This window comes from Oryza sativa, chromosome 2 (genome assembly GCF_034140825.1).
Source record: "Oryza sativa Japonica Group chromosome 2, ASM3414082v1".
In the NCBI taxonomy this organism is placed as follows: Eukaryota; Viridiplantae; Streptophyta; class Magnoliopsida; order Poales; family Poaceae; genus Oryza; species Oryza sativa.
The window spans coordinates 35023588-35040607 of NC_089036.1; the positions used below are offsets into that span (position 1 = coordinate 35023588).

The 17020-nt window shown below is 47.3% G+C and overlaps 1 pseudogene; it reads right to left on the reverse strand.

Moving 5' to 3' along the window:
* Positions 1-4473: 4473 nt before the first annotated feature.
* On the reverse strand, positions 4474-7409 carry LOC107276360 (wall-associated receptor kinase 2-like; annotated as a pseudogene).
* Between the last annotated feature and the right edge of the window lie 9611 nt (positions 7410-17020).

Consider the following 17020-nt stretch of genomic DNA (forward strand, 5'->3'; position numbering starts at 1 on the left):
CGTCCAGCTGCGCACGTTCCTAGGCCGACCCCCCCTCTGCACGGAGGTAAGTATTTTTATTACTATTTCTGTACATGCCTCGCACATATAAGTGAGCCGTTTCACTTGCCGATTGCTTCAGGGTTTCGTGCACCGTTCAGCACCCCGCCTTCCTCAGCTAGGCCTTATGTTGTGCCCCCACAGGTACTTAAAAAAACAACATTACTTCGACAATCAATTTACATACATTTTATGTCTTAGCTTACAAGGGTCCCGTTGTCGATGTGTAGGTTTCGCCCAGTTCGCTATGACGCAGGCCGCCCACTTCTCCCAGGCTGTAGGGTCAGCGTCTCAGGCAGCTGTGTCGACCTCGCACTCAGCGCAGTTCTGGCAGTACACCGGGACTTCGTCACAGGCAGTCGGCACGTCGAGTCAGGGTCCACCACTGGACCATGCTGGGACCTCGTCGGACCACTTGTTGCCTTCCACCTTCCTCTTCGACATCACCGACTTCGACTTCGCTTCAGGCTCGACAGAGGACGTCATCGGCCCCTCACAGCTGGGAGGCGCACCGCCGGTGCAGACGCAGGACCAGGCGCAGGCCACTCCTCCGCGGGACACTCGTGCTACCCGTGCTGTGCCACCGGATCGTTTCACCTACTCCCAGGACCACGTGCGAGCACAGGCCCGGAGGACCAAGCGTGGTCGCGGCGCGGGGCAGGGCCAGTAGAGCAGTCTTCTCTTTGTTTACTTGCTTCACTTTCCAGTACTGTATGCTTGTGTAATGACTACGTTGTTGTTATATGTGCACGATACCTTTCGGCGCATGCACGATACCTTTCGGCGCATGCACGACTACTTTCTGCCGCACCGATGCAGCCTCCTTTATTCGCGTGTGATACGAGTATTTGCCCGCCATTTGGCGCATACGACCAATGTAACTGTCGGCGCCGATCATGCATGTATCTTTCGGCGCCAATCAGGCGTACCCACCATACCCCACCACGTTCACATGTCAGGGGTATCACTCGATTTTTTGCGCCTATATAAGTCGCCTTAACGAGTGAGGCCTCACAATCTTTCAGAACTCAGTCACATTCAGTACTCTCTTCCCCACTTGCTTCATTACAAATCCGACCGGCTTTCGTCAATGGCTAGACGCCGAGGTGTTGAGGATCTAAACTGGCGTAGCGATCCTTGTGTATACCTACTACCACCTTGGTGTCAGCGTCCTCTCTGCCTATGCGGTGATCGATGCCAACTAATGGCTTCGAGGAATCCTGATATTCGAGGAAGGCGCTTTTTTAGGTGCCCTAACTATGACCGTGAGGTATTTTATTATCTGCGTATGCTTATTCATTCCGTATGGGCAATCGCTTTATTCTTCGTAACACTACTCTATTCGGCAGACCCGCACTACGGCTTGCGCATACATCGAGTGGGTCGATACAGAAAATCCCGTTCTCGACCTAACCACTTGTTTACAAGAAGGTCGCTGGTATTTCGCATCCGAAAGTACTGAGCAATACTTACAGAGAAAAGCGGCTTATAAACGACAATGTCGTGAACAACAGAGCGACTGGCGGGTGCTAACTACGGCACTCCCTCCATGGGAAGCCCGTCCAAGATGCAGGTGTGGTGATCGTTGTCAGGTTCTTCATTCCATAAATCCTACAACATTGGGTCGAAGGTTCTTTGTTTGTCCAAATATTCTTGACGACGATTTCATGGTAAGAATATTTTGATTACATGAATCCTTATTTTCTCACAACATTTACTAACTTTGCTTGCTTTACATCTATTCATTCCTCCCAGGAACCACCAAGGAGATGTCAATACAGAGAATGGATAGACACCAGAAGGGTTCTAACTCCACCTAGCCGTGTTGTGCAGCTTGAACTACCAGAGCAATACAGGGTTACTAAAGCGCGGTTTGAGAGAGGAGAGGGATCCTCACGTAGGGGTTAGCTATTATCGGACAACTTGGCATATTGAAATTTCTACTGTCATGCTTCCCTGTCCCATTACTACATCGTCGTTGTGTTCAACTATTGCACTACCTCCCTCCTAGTTCGAATCTAATATCATCTATGTAACCGCAATGCAAATAGTTGTATCATGTTCAAATTTAACATAATTCTTCATGTAACATAATTCTCCTTGTTTAAGTCCATATAATGTTTCTACGACCCAGACTGCGATAGGCCTATATAAATTATCCGAGTACTAATACGTCGAATAAGGTACAAAATAATACCTCACTTAACATATGAAATTGCGCAACTCAATACATTTTTATAACAATATTAACAAGTTTTACCAATAAATACTTCTTTATTTATTATTAACATAACATAGAAAAATCTTTTGGCCGTACTTTTTCATCTGGGTCCCTTGCCGCCCCAATAGAGGGCGGCAAGGGACCCAGATGAAAAAAGTACGGCCGCAAGCTCTTTATGGGCGGCCAAAATTGCAATTAGCCCCTTGCCGCCCTCTGTACGGGCGGCAAGGGCCTAATCGCAATTTTGGCCGACGGCGGCAGACGGCGCGGTCGACCCACCGTCTGCCACGTCAGCTTGCCGCCCACCATTAGGGCGGCAGGGGCTATTTCTGCAATTTTTTTGGTCGATAGATTATTTCTGTAAATATTAAAAAAAAATCTAAAAACGAAAAAAATTCGAAAATTCCATGTGGGACTTATGAGAAAAGACGGCCCAGATTCATTAGAGCCCAGGACAAGGGAGGCCACCGTGCACATTTGCCGTCCTAGACCTATTCCAGCCCAACCCACCACGCATTCGCAGGAATCTCGTGCTCAGGCCTAATTCGGCTCGCGCGTTAGCGAGAGCCCAGTTTAGGCCCACCATATCAACCTAGTGCAAATTCCATTTCGGCCCAACTAGTTTGTCACTGTAAAGGGGCCTAAAAATGGGCTAAACGTGTTAGCCTTGAAACCTTTGTCATCTCTCTCAACCACGACAGCAGCGAGCCGGCGGCCGGAACCCCTCCCTCCGCCGTCGCCGCCGCCACCGCCGTCGTCGGGGGCGATCAGATCCGCACCGCACGCGGAGGATATCTATACCGCCGCCGGAGGTGTTGACTTCCTGGGACGCCCTCCGCCGGGTTTCCCACGCTCTGCGCCTCTGCCTCCGTCAGGCCTCAGGGTGAGTGCGTTGCCAAATTATGGTTAGCTCTACTAATCTTTCTTCACTCTAGTCTCTACTGGTCGTCTTCTCTACTCCTGTCCGTGTGCTTCAGTCGGTCTCACCCGCACATCGCAGTGTGGGCTAGGGCTAGCATCATGAATCTTTTCTTACTTGCTTGATTAGTGAAGTGCATTGGTACTGTGCCAGTCAAATCGGAGCTCACCCACACCCACTCTTTAATTAACAAATTTTCCTCTCATGGATGATTGCCTTCCTTCATTTCATTGGACGGACCAACTCTTAGAGTGTGATGGTCTCCTGACCATACACGACGATAGCTAGGGGTAAGCCTGCTAATGGACTGGATTGGAATGGGTTAAATGGATTGGTTTTGTATTTGGGTTTGCTTTGGTTGGATTGAAATGGGCACACGCTATAAATGGCTCAGCACGGAAAGCTGAGCCATGATGACCTGATATGTATTCACTTAGCAGGGGAAGCTTGAATTTGCTATTACAAGGTAGCAAATTCTTCGGATGGCTCATGATCCATTGAAAAATCCTTACTGCAGACAACTTTCAGATTCGGGAATGGGATAACAGTGAGATTTGCCCCTTTTATGGTATAGAACCAGAGACTACCCACCACCTCCTCATAGATTATTCATTCACAAGACAAGTATGGAGCTCCATATGGAGGAAATTGGGCCTCCACACGCCTTCACCATCCCTCTTCACTGGAGACATGCTAGGTTCGTGGGAAGCTTGCAGGAAAGAAATGGTACGCAACTTCGATGGCCTTTTCATCCACACGGCTCGGGGTATTTGGTTACAAACGAATGGAATAATCTTTAATGGGATATACAATTCCGTGCTTCAGGTAGTTGATTCCATCATAGATATGTGCAAGGAGTTTGATGAAGCCCAAATAACTTAGATGATTTTTCTGCGCGTCTTGTTATTAGTTGCTTTGCATTACCTTAAACTTATGTGCCTGCCCTCCACGCTCTCCAGGGATGGAGGTTGTATGTTGTAAAACTTTGTTTTTCCCCCTACTTAATTGAAATTGGCAGAGCTCCCTCCTTCCCCTTAAAAAAAAACCTCTATCCAACTAAAACTCCAAAAGGTATATAAAATTACATAGAGATGGTATGCAAATCTCTTATGTTCTTACTTAAATGCTTCTATTTAATGATCACATGTTGTCTTTACATGATGTTGTTTTCACCCTTTCTTTTAACAGAAGAACAAACAAGAACCATTTAATACTCACAGTTACAAATCATTGGTCTATATAGTCTATGCAGTTTCTTTTTTTTTATTACAGCCACATAAATTCCTTGGTGGTTATTTCATTGCAATCCATATGAGTGTTTCCATTCATGTTACACGGAAAAGAATTTTAAAGATTTTGTATCAGAACAGATTGATTTACCAAAGATTGACACGATCAGCATGATCTATAAGCTAAATGTATATGCATTGCCTTCTTCCAGACCCAGGACATCTTGTTGCCTGAGTTGGTAATTTGCATTATTTTGTTCCATGCCGAGCAAGCTCTGAATCTCCTCCTCATTGCCTTCAGCTTTAGCCCAAGGGTGCTGCTGATATCTTCTCAGCGATTCCAGCCTCTCAGCTACCTCTTTCATCGCCGGTCGTTCTTCCCCAATCATGCTTAGGCATCTCATTAGGAGGTATGTAATCTCTTGGAGCATTTCGTCACTCAGCTCATTCCTTACTTGGCTGTCCAGAAGCTCTTGATGACGACCAACCTTCACAGCTGTGGTGAAACATGACACCAGGCACCTGTCTTCCTCTGGTCCGTCAAGGTATAATGCCTTCTTTCTTGTTAGAAGCTCCAGCACGACAACACCAAAACTATATACGTCACTCTTATCGGTCAGCTGGCATGTCATTAGGTATTCGGGGTCCAAGTATCCACAAGTTCCTTGCACCAATGTTGCAATCTCAGCCTCATCAGTTGGTGCTAGTTTTGATGCTCCAAAATCTGAAACTTTGGCGTTGAACTTATCATCAAGCAGGATGTTTGCTGTCTTGACATCACCATGGAGGATTGGTGGTGAAGCCGACGAATGCATGTAGGAGAGCGCCTCGGCAGACTCTGCCGCTATCCGAAGACGGGTATCAAGTGCTATGTCAACTTCGGGGTCTTTGCCATGGATGTAGTGGTAGAAGGTACCGTTTGAGACAAATTCATAGACCAACATAGGCACTTCAACTTCAAGGCAACATCCAAGCAGCTTGACGACGTTTCGATGGTTGATCTGGGAGAGGATGAACATTTCTCTTGCAAACTCCTTGGTTTGGGCCTCCTCCATCATCTTTGACTTCTTGATGGCCACCACCGTGTTGTCCTCCAGGACGCCTTTGTAAACAATGCCATGCCCTCCATGACCAAGAATGCGATCAACTGCGAAGTTGTTGGTCGCATTCTTGAGTTCTTCCGTGGAGAAAATCTTGAACCCACCCACTCCACCGCCAGCGCCACCATAGGAACGCATCTGCTGTTGCAGAAAGATTCCACCGTTTTGCTCAAAGAACTTTTGCCTCGTTCTGATGAGTTTCCTCTTCTGAAGCCTAAGGCGGAGCCAGAATGCCATGAACACCGACATGAACACGCCGAGGCCAACCCCTAATCATAACGTTGCATATACATAGGCTAATTTTAGGAAGAAATTGCAGACTAAAACCATTGAAAGTTAAGATAATTGCATACATGATGGGTTAGTTCGATCATTAATTACCTGTAACAGCCTTGAGAGCAAACGTGAACTTGTCCTTAGGGCGGCAAACATTCTTCTCGTGGACATTTCCAATAGTCCCCCGAGGGCATAAGCAAGTATACCCTCCTATCGTATTTGTGCAGTCTCCGTAGCATCCGTATTTCTCTTTGTCTTGGCACTCGTCGATGTCTTCCGTTTGCCCAGAAAAATCATCAAACTGATCAGACTGCAGCATTATATATCCAAGAAAATATACAGTCCCATCTTTTCACTTATGTTTATGATTGTTAGTTAAAATTTGAATTTATAACCTTAAATTTAAAGTTGATTTTGAGGTTTTTTCGTCGAAGTTTATTTTTCAGTCTTTGCTTTTAAAGTGTTAAAAACACGGACATAAAAGTTTTATTTACAAATTATTTTTCGTTTACAAATATGCCGTTTGGTTTATTCCGTGAATAACCAAACGATGGGAGCCATAGAGACAAGTAACAGTTGATTGGGTTAAAATGATTACCTGTGCATCCGCTGTCGAGGTAGGGGTTACCCTGGTAGCCATTGGAGCACCTGCACCGGTATCCGACGCCGTCGCTGGCGTCGAAGCACTCGCTCCACTCGCTCCGGCACGCGTACTTGGTGGCGTTGCGCTTGGCGACCCTGCAGTTGCGGACGTTCCGAATCGCCCAGTCGAGCACGACGGGCACGTCGAAGTCGTCGGTTCGGTTGAAGTAGGCGCGATAGCTGTACGTGGTGTCGATCCACTTGTCCTCCACCAGGAACATGTAATTGCATGCCGTCGAGTTGAGGCGATGGTAGATGGGTTCCACGCGGTTCTCCTCTGCCGACTTATTCAAGCTGAGGATGTAAGGCTTGTAGAAGTTGAGAGGCCGAGGTATGGTGTTCTGGCAGCCATACCAGGTGATCATTACCGGCTTGCGACTTGCGGCACATGGATATGCAGCCGCTGACATAGTACTCCTCGGCGTCAACCAGGTAACCGAGGACGGGGCAACCGAGCACGACGAACCTGTTCCTCGCCGCGGAGAAGCGGTAGGCGGTGCTACGGCCGAAAGACACATCAGACAACGGCAGCTGGCCCTGGCTGTCCCTCCTCAAAGCATTGTAACTGATGTAGGTTGTGCCGTCGCTGCAATAGTTTCTGGCGTTGATGAGGGCCCGGGCCTCGCCGTCGAGGGACAGGCTAACCAGCTCGACTTCAGACACGAAGAGGCGCGGAGGCGAGTAGGCGTGGTTGCAAACGAGCCGGAAGTTGAAGTCGCGGGCACAGCGGGAGCCAATGCCGAATGGGTAGGGGATGCTGGTGTTCCCGCACTTGTCGGGGCAGCCCGCCGGCTGCTGAGCCCACGCTGGTGCCACCGGCGCCAGGCAGACGATCAAGACGACGAGGGCCGCACCCTGCAGGCACAGGGTAGTGGTAGCCATTTCTAACATGGTAGCTAAACTCTAGCCTCGTTGCTCTACTTGCTAATGTTGCCGGCTGTCATACCCATATAAATACTCCAGTTAGGAGTAGATGATAGTGCTGCTTATGACGACATACTACCTCGGTTGTCCTTTTTAATTCATTTGACTTATATAAAAATATTGTTGCAAATAGACAAATGCTTAAAGTACTTTTGATGGCATTATTTAGCTGAGTAAATAAATAAATAAATAATACTGTTAGTTGAAGATTAAGAAAAAAAAATTAATTGTCATATATTAAGCCAGCTTCATTGACGAGGTTGACATTGGTCTGAACGCGAGCGCGCGCTTCGTCGACGGTCGACATCACCGAAGTTCACTGATTTTACTGCTGGCTCGGTTGTTTCGGAATTGGGAGGCCGCTCTGGTGCACGTTGTACCTCGGTCCTTTAATTGACTTCCTTCCCACCTGAACTTGTCCTGCTAAATACTACTCACTCCATCCCAAAATATAAATATTTTTAAATCTTGACATGGTTTCTGATATGCTACTTTCACTAACAATATCTATAAAAGTATGATGTTTTAAATAAAAAATATTACATGTTATGATAGTTTATTTAATGATAAATCTAGTAAAATCAATTTATCTTTTTTATTTTTTTCTATTAATGATTAAAGTTAAAAATATTTGACTTGTCACTATGCTAAAAATGCTTATATTTTTGGACGGAGGGAGTACTGCGCATCATGTTGTTTAATTTGCGCGTACCTGTACGTGTAAACAGGTTTCCCCAATGCGAACAACCTCCATCCCAAAAAAAGGCATATAGGACTGGATGTGACACATTCTAATATAATAAATCTAGATAGAGATATATTCAGATTTATAGTAGTAGGATATGTCATATTCAGTACTAGGTTGATTTTTTATGGGATGTCCCAATACGTATGTGGTAGTGCGTTTGTGAACTGTCGGCTCTCTTCATGTAAAGTCAAATAAGAAAGATCTTTCATCTAATGACGAGAGTTGTTTTTAAACTTTCAAGAGAACGTTCTATCGTTATTTATATGTTAAATAGTTGCATACTATTAGTAAAATATTTTTTAATCATCCACGTCACATTAATACTCCGCTAATACAAACATTACTATTTTGATATGCTTTTTTAAAACTACGCATTTCTCGCTTATATAGTGTGTATAAATATGTCCTTTTCTTCTCTTTCCTCATTTCATGCTTACTAGCAAAATACCCATATTTTGCTATTAACAGAAGAATCATAATATGCCATAGCAAAATATTTTTTTTATCAAATATCTTAATATCACTTGTTTGCTCATTTGATTATATGTTATCCATTTGTTTGAACTAAATAGTGGATCATTTCACAATATTAATAAATATCAGGGGACAATTTGTAAAAACTGCAAAAACAATATGAACAGTTGGGTAGCAAATTTACTGCCATCACCATTAGAGTCTTTTAAAGGAGTACATATATTCTCACGTAATCTTTTATTCGTTGTGGACATATTATTCAATATTAGGGAAACCATTCTAGTTAGAGAAATGAGAATTGAGATTGCTCTGCTACAGCTTAATCTCCCTGCTAGGCTGCTACTTGTTAATTACTACAGGAACATAGTGATTTTACGAAAAACATCTGAAATTTCAACGTTTTAAGGGAGCCAAGTGACTACGTGGCATATGCATGGTCATCATCTCTGCGTGGACCTCGTCCGTGAGAACGCATGGCCAGCATCGCGCCTCAACTCGATCGATATCGATCGTGTCGAACATGACGCAACCAGAAGTGAAGTGTAGCGCATGGATTCAAGTGGGGAAGGAGCTAAATGAGTGAGGTAGTGACGCTGTGAAGCGTCTAGCTTTTACTGAAATCCAACACGCATAAGCATAATTAAGGGAAACAATGGTCCAGCTTTTACTGAAATCCACCAGGGCCCGATGGGTTTGTGTGCAAATCCAAGGGCTGCAGCGACTTGGAATGCTCTGACTGTTTCGTGGTTGAAACTTGAAGGTTAGCTTAGATAGTTTTCAGCTAAATACGTGTCAGCGTAAGGCCTTTGTAGTCTTGCTACAAGCTCTATCTTATCTTACGCAGTTCCTGTGTTACACACTCTTCCCCTGTGGTTTCTTTATAGGAATAAAAACAAAACGGATTCGAATGGATAGTGATAATACCATATCACAACCCATATGTTTTAAGTGTAGGATCGTAAAAGGTCTTTCCCATCTCAAAAGCTAGTCATTAAGGTGAGGGGCTCCTCCACTTATATCTTAGGTCATTTGTCCTTCCACATCCCCAATCTCCTCTTTCTCCCCCTTCACACATTGGTGTCCCTCAAAAGCTAGCCATTAAGGTGATTGGTTTCTCCACTTATATCGCCATTAAGGTGAGGGGCTTCCCCACTTATATCTTAGGTCCTTTGCCCTTCCACATCCCCAATCTCCCCCTTCTCCCCCTTCACACATTGGTGTCCCTCAGCCCCTTCACCGTATCCGGGCCCCACCGGCCCACGGTCCATCAGGTATACGGGCCCCGCAGGCACGCACAGTCCATCAGGCCTTCACACACTGTGTCCATCGGACCAGAGATGTTAACCTAGCCTGGCTCTGACACCAATTGTAGGATCGTAAAGGGTCTTTCCCATCCCAAAAGCTAGCCATTGAGGTGAGGGGCTCCCCCACTTATATCTTAGGTCCTTTACCCTTCCATAACCAATGTGGGACTATTCAACATTAAGAGGATTCGAAGTGAATGCAGAGCAGATTGTTTTGGACGTCGTAAATGATATGGTATTGGTGTGGATTCGGTTTGAAAATATATTGAAATTGTCAGTTATAACATGTATATGCAATCAATATAACATCAAGTTAGCGATACAACGGACAACAATATAATTAAAATGAAGCATCCATCCGAATAACTTATATGCTTAAGTGCTAAATAATATGAATATATGTATATCTATAATATAAAAAAACAGTTAAGCATGTGTGAGATGAGCTCTAAGGAGTCTATGTGTGCCATCTCTTGCAGTATGCAACAAACAAAATGGAGTTGTGGATTGACAATTTCGAATTGTCCGACAAACGGCCTATCGGATAATTCGATAGAAATGTCGGATAATCTGCGTCTGCTGGATTTTAGAGATACCATATTCACATCAAAATCCGCAGTGTACTATCCACATCCGCCGGATTATGTAAGACCATACCATATCCTCGTTTTTGACGGATTTGGAGTGGATCGGGTCAGATAATTTGCTCCTCATTTTTATCACCCCTCTTCTTTTCTTTCTAGAATTTTGTCAGAATATTAAAATGGATTATTTGCTTCACATTTTTTAAAAATATTTTTGTTGCATTCTTGGATCGCTTGTTTTAAGTTATTTGTTAAGTTCATTTATCAAAATATTTAATCTATACTATAATCAAGTAGATAATTTGTAGCAACAATCCGTTCAATAATTTATTTTTAATTGCGCCAGTTAAGATGTTGCTATCTATCTCTCTTTGCATCACTCTCTTAGTTCAAGCAATGATAAAGTTGTTTTCAAACCCCTAAGAGAGCAATCATAAACTCTGATAAAAACCTTTCCTTGTTGAAACCATGAGCATGTGCGGCTGCACTACTGCAGCTGTTTGTTTTTTTGAAAATTCATCAGAGCAAGTTTAATAGTATAGCCAACTACTAGCTCCAATTCATCTGTAGCCAATCTAATAGCTCATTCATACAATAGTTACATACTACACTATTAATACATGGTCCCACCTGTCACACACACACTGCGTCTTGGAGTCCGTGCTACAGCTGACTACAAATCTATAGCCCGTTGCTCTTCTCTCTCCTCATTTATCTTCTTAAAATATGTTTGTAGCTGGCTTATAGCCTGCTATTGTACCTGCTCTCAGGGGGGAGAGCTTCCCCACCTGAATTCATTAAAGCAGAAAAGAGGGGAAAAATAGTTCAGTTTATCTTATTACATATTAAGAGAGTGAAGGGTGGAAGAGAAGAGGACCTTCCAGGATGAAATTACATGGCTATCATCTAATTTAAACCGCTCAGCCCAGAGAGAGGCCTCTGAAACACACATAGCATATACATAACATAGGGAAGCTTCCTTATGCCTAAAGACCACCCCATAACGATGATTCCATAGACACCAGAAGCATAGCAGGTATTACACCCGAAAGTGTTTGCTGGGGATTTGAGGAGGTAGAGGAAGATGCGCCAGCTCGCTCGTCAACGAGATGTTGATATAAATGCGAAGGTTATTCCAGAAGGCATCAGCAAGGGGGCAGTGGAAGCACATGTGCGAAACCGTTTCCTCAGCCAAATTGCAGAGGTCACAGTTGGGGGCAGACACGATGTTTTTCTTATGAAGGCTCTTTTTCGTTGGAAGCCGATCTTTAGCAAGAAGCCAGGCAAAGACTGAACCTTGAGAGGTGCTTTGTTGTCCCAGATAAACTTCTAATTCGGGCAGAGAGGTGAACCACTGCATTGGGCAAGATAGAGCTGACTTGTCTTCGGAATGTCACTGGTATTCTTCGCCCAACTACTGCAGCTGTGGCACAACCACCTCGCAGCACAGTAGTTTGTGTCATCGCAGCAGCTATGCTGGCTGCGTTGCAGCAGCTGCAATATGCAGCGGAACACTGCCTATGATAGAGAGCACAACGTCCCCTCCTTTACCCCCAGACCCTAGTAGTAAAGGTTTCCCGAGAACTCTGCAAGGATAATCTTCTAGTTCGTAAAAGAAAATTGACTCTTTTTAACGTGCTCCAACATAATAAAATCCTAGCCGATGATTGTTTTGTGATTTATTTTCCAATTAAAAATATTTTTTCTCCTTCCACAAATGCATTTATCTAACAAGGAAAGTAATAATTACCCTTAGTAAAATATGCATGTATATATATGCGTGCATGCATGGATATAACCAATGGTTGAGACCATTTAATTTTAAAAAAAATCTGTTTTTTGTTTTTTTAAATAATGAAAATGGATTACATCTTCGTCCCGTGCCAGTCTCATAAATCTTTTTTTTTGTTTTTTTAATATCCCAAATAAACATAATGTATGCCGTATGATTTGCACTAGAAAATTTTAAGTTTTAAATGACTGCAATTCTGAGTCGTGAATTGTTGCTATGTAAAATAATATTGAAAGAACATATAATACAAAAGGCATAAATTTCTTTTGATAAATTTGTCAACCGGGGATACCCATAGACCGGACAAATGGAGTATTGGAGTACGTTGGTACGAGATTCTACACGATACGTCATCAAAACAGAAAAGAGACCAGGATTATACTGGTTCAACCCCCTCGTAAGGTAATAGCCCTAATCCAGTTTATATAAGATTGATATAGAAAACCATAGAGTACAAAGAGAACAGATGAACTTGTTGATAACGACTAGATTGTCACGCCCCGAACTAGTACCGACCGGAACTAGCCCGTGACGCTCCAAATTAACCTGTTAATCGATACCAGTCCCAGAAAACAGTGCTGGTATCACAGGAAGACGGATTATCACAGCAACACAAGTCTCTTTATTATAGAGTAGAGGTACAGTCATGTTGGGCTGCGGACAGATCCCGAGCTCACAACTGCATTACAAAAGGGAAACGGAAGCCAGGACTTGGACCAAACAACACAGGCGCGACTTGGGAACTAGGCCGAAACCCTAAAACTCATCGTAGCCGGCTTGCTCCTGGAAGAACTCCTCATCAGCAGGATCCGCTTCATCTTCTTCAGCAACTGGGGGGGATTATTTATATAAAGCAAGGGTGAGTACGGGAGTACTCAGCAAGCTATGGGAAATAAGTGTTTAATACAGGCTTCAAAGAAAGGCTGTTGTTTTTGCAATTGATTTTATTTGAACTCTTTTCTAAAAACAACTAAGTGAGTGCTTCTCAAACGACACGGGTGAGACAGTGCGTCTCGTCCGGTCGGAGTATGTGCAATGTATCAGTCTTTAGAATTGAAACAAGGTTGGCACCCGGCCAACAGCTTTTCAAACGGCCACCCGGGCCAACAACTTTCAAACGGCCACCCGGGCCTAGCTGATCCCATCAGCTGCAGATTTTTCAAACATCGAACCCCTTTCCACAACAGCAATTTCACAAGCAGTAGTCAAACAAAACTACGCTAGGAATCACTTCACATCCGCCCATGACCGTGGGCACGGCTGTTCGAACAGTTTGTTAACCTCTGCAGAGGGGGTACACTTTACCCACACGACATTACTAACCCGGATCACCCAGCCCGTGGGGATCGGCCACGTCGGGAGACCTCCAAGCTTTCATGACAAGGCATTTCCAAAGCCGACACAGGTTTACCATATGCCGACGAGAGGGGTCCCAGACCAACAACAGGTTAGGTCCCAGACCATACTGTGCCAGGAAGCCCAGGGGTCCTCCCCGACACCACCCCGGCGAATCCACATGTCTCTCGGCATCAAGGCTCCCCTGATAAGCTAGTTACTCAGCCAGGGGTGTCCCATTCCACCCATGTGGTCGTACTTGTCTTATGTTTGGATGAAATTCCAAGGAAACGGTCCTTAAGTGCAAGAGCGGGAAACCGTACTCCCAGTACGTTCCCCGGTCCGTGGTTTTGGAAATTCATTTAGTTCGCAAGCACCGACCCAGGTGTCGGGTTTTCCAAGTCTTTTGTAAAACCCTAGTTTTACCCAAGTTGTTAATCAGATTTTTAAGTTTGAAGGCGTCCGTCGATACCCGCACAGGGTGCACGAATATCGAGACGCAACTAGATGGTTACAAGGGGACATGACATAACAATTAACAAATGAAAGATCAAATGCAACAAATTAGGTAGGTCCGCCAATCTGCCTTGCAGACGGGACAACAGATTAAGTGCGATCCTATCAATGCATAATATTTTTCAAGCAACATAATTAAATTTCAAATATAGGCTCAAGATGTTCAAAGGTGGCTTGCCTTGCTCGAGATCTGGAGCTTGATCCTCGAAATCCTCGCACTGCGGGTCTTCGGGCTCCGAAACTACACGCGAAGCGGGGCAACTCAACAAACGGCAAAAAAAAAATAAAGCCCTATTGATGACCTCTAAGCGTGCCATTAGATAGATCTCGAGATTTGAGGAATTTTGGAAGTTGAACGGAGTCAAACGGATTTACGGTTGGGAAGATATTGAATTTCTAAGATTATTGGATTTTTGTCTAAAGGAAAAGGATTTAATTAAATCCTTTTTGGAAAAGAAAAGAAAAGAAAAGAAAAGAGGGAGGGAAAATAGACTTTTCTCGGGCGGCTAGGGCGCGGCCCAAGGGAAATGGAGCGGACCGGCCGAGCTAAATGGGCCGACCGGCCCAAGGCGGCCCAAGACGCGCGCGTGCGCGGGAGGGAGGAGAGAGAGAGCCGGTGGACCGGGCTCACCGCGCGCGGTCCCGGGTGGGACCCGCTTGTCGGTGACACGGCTCACTGTGCGGAGCGAGCACGCGGCGTACGCGCGCGGGCGGGGGAGGAACGCGGTGCATGCGCGCGGGCCCACGCGCAGCCTCACGGCTCGCGGTGGAACGCGCTCACGGGAGGGGCTGACCGGGGTCGGCCCGTCCCGACCTCGGCTGAGCTGGCACCGACGTGGCGCCTACGTGGCTGCCACGCGGGCCGGCGGGAGGTAGACGACGACACCGGCCGGAACGGACGACGGACGATAGCGGCGAGCGGCGGAGCGAACCACGGCGATACAGGCGAAAGCGAGCACACCGGGTGGTTGCACGAGACGAGGGGAAACGAGCCAACGGCTCGGATTCGCCGGAGGAAGCTTGACGGCGGCGAATCGCGGCGGCGGCAACCGGCGGGGAGGGAAGAGGGAAACGGCGACGAGGTCACGAAGGGCCGATTCCCGGCGGTGAGAGCATCTACGCGGCCACGGAAATCCGATGCTAGCGTCGGATTGGGCGGAGCTACGCCGAGCGAGGCCGGCGACGAGCGGGTGCTACGGAGCTCGGGCGGCAACGGCGGCGAGTACACGGCGAGCGACGGCAACGGTCGGGGCGGCGCCGGCTAGCTACGGGGAGGCTACTCGTGCTACTACCCGTGTCTAAGGGGAGGAGATGGAGCGAGGAGGAAGAACGGAGAGAGGCACTACCGTGCGGGTCGGGGTGCTGTGACGAGAGGCCGACGGCGCGGGAGTAATCTCTCCGGCCTCGGGCCGGGGAAGAGGAAGGAGAGGGCGCGGCCGAAGTCCCCTTCCACGTCCTTGCTCGTGCCGGCTCCTCCGACACGCGCAACGACGAACGGCGACGGCGAAACAGAGGGGCGGCAATGGCGCGGAGGTGAATGGGAGAGGAAAGGAAAAAGGGGGGGAGCTCGGGTTTATAGGATGGCAATGTCGGTTTGGGAACCGACTTAGGGCGGTCAAAGGAGAGGGCTAGCGCTCGGCGGTCGCGGCCAAAGCGGCGACAGGGAGGAGGGAGGAGGATGACGCCGGCGGGAGGAAAAAGGGGAAAAGAGGGAGAGAAAAGGGGGCTTGTCCCCTTGCCTCTTCGGGAAAAGGAGGAGGGAGCGGGGGCGTCGCGGCAGAGGGAGGAGGGAGGCTCTGCCTCCGTCCCTTGGAGGCTAGCGCGGGAGTGGCGGGACCGAGGCGATGACGACGGCGATGACGGCGGGGCGGTTTGGAGCGGCGCGACGACACGGGCGACAGGCGCGGGCTGGCGCGGCAGAGGGTGACGGCGGCGGCGGCGACCAGGAGGTCGGCCACTCGGCACGCATGCGCGGGAAACAACGGGCGGCGCGGCTGGGCACGCGCAATGGCTCGCGGGGCCGAGCGGTTGCAGGCGCGGCAGAGCAGCGGGGCCGGGTGACGCGGACGACGCAGACGACGCGACTCGGGCGGGGAACCACGCGGGCGCGCGCGCGCGAACGACGGCGCGCGGGGGCTGTCTTCGCAAGCGGGGAGCTCGCCAGGGAGAGGAGAAGGAGAGCGAGGGGAAGGGGCGCTCGGCGCGGCGCTCGCGCACACGCGCGCCGCCGCGCGCGCGTGCGGGGCGGAGCGGAGCGGAGGGAGAGGGGGAGAGGGAGCGCGCTGGGGGAGGGGAGAGGGCCGAGGGAGAGGGGAAGATGGGCCGAGAGAAATTCGGCCCATCGACCCCGGGGGAGGCAAAATAGACTTTTGCGGAGGAATTTGATTTGGAAAGATTTGGATTCGGATTTGAACTTGACGATAGATCGGGGATTTGAGATCTGAGATGGCACGGACACTAGACAACAAGCAAAGAAACAAATTTCACAATTAGGGTTTTTAAGAGATAATTTTTCCCGCTAGGCGCCATGACGGAACGGGCGCTACATAGATCCCTGTCGAGATTATTCGACGAGATCTCCCAGCGGCTTCGGCTTGAGTCCTTCGGCTTTGTAGACTACGGTGGGTGTGTTGACGCTATGATTCGATGATCCTAAACCCCTCTGGGGGTGTGCCTTTTATACCGTGAGTTGCCTTAGTCTCCAAGTAGAACTCGTAGACAATGAAACCGGCACGATATAGAACAGTCCCGGTCCTTTTCGAGTAGGACTCTGGTAGTCTCCAGCCCGTAAGGACATTTTCCATAATGTCTATATTTCCTTATCATGTACGAAAACATATTGTAGGATATGAGGTATGTCAATCCAGTATAATTGGTAAATCGTAGGATAAGAAGTACTCCCTCCATATTTTAATGT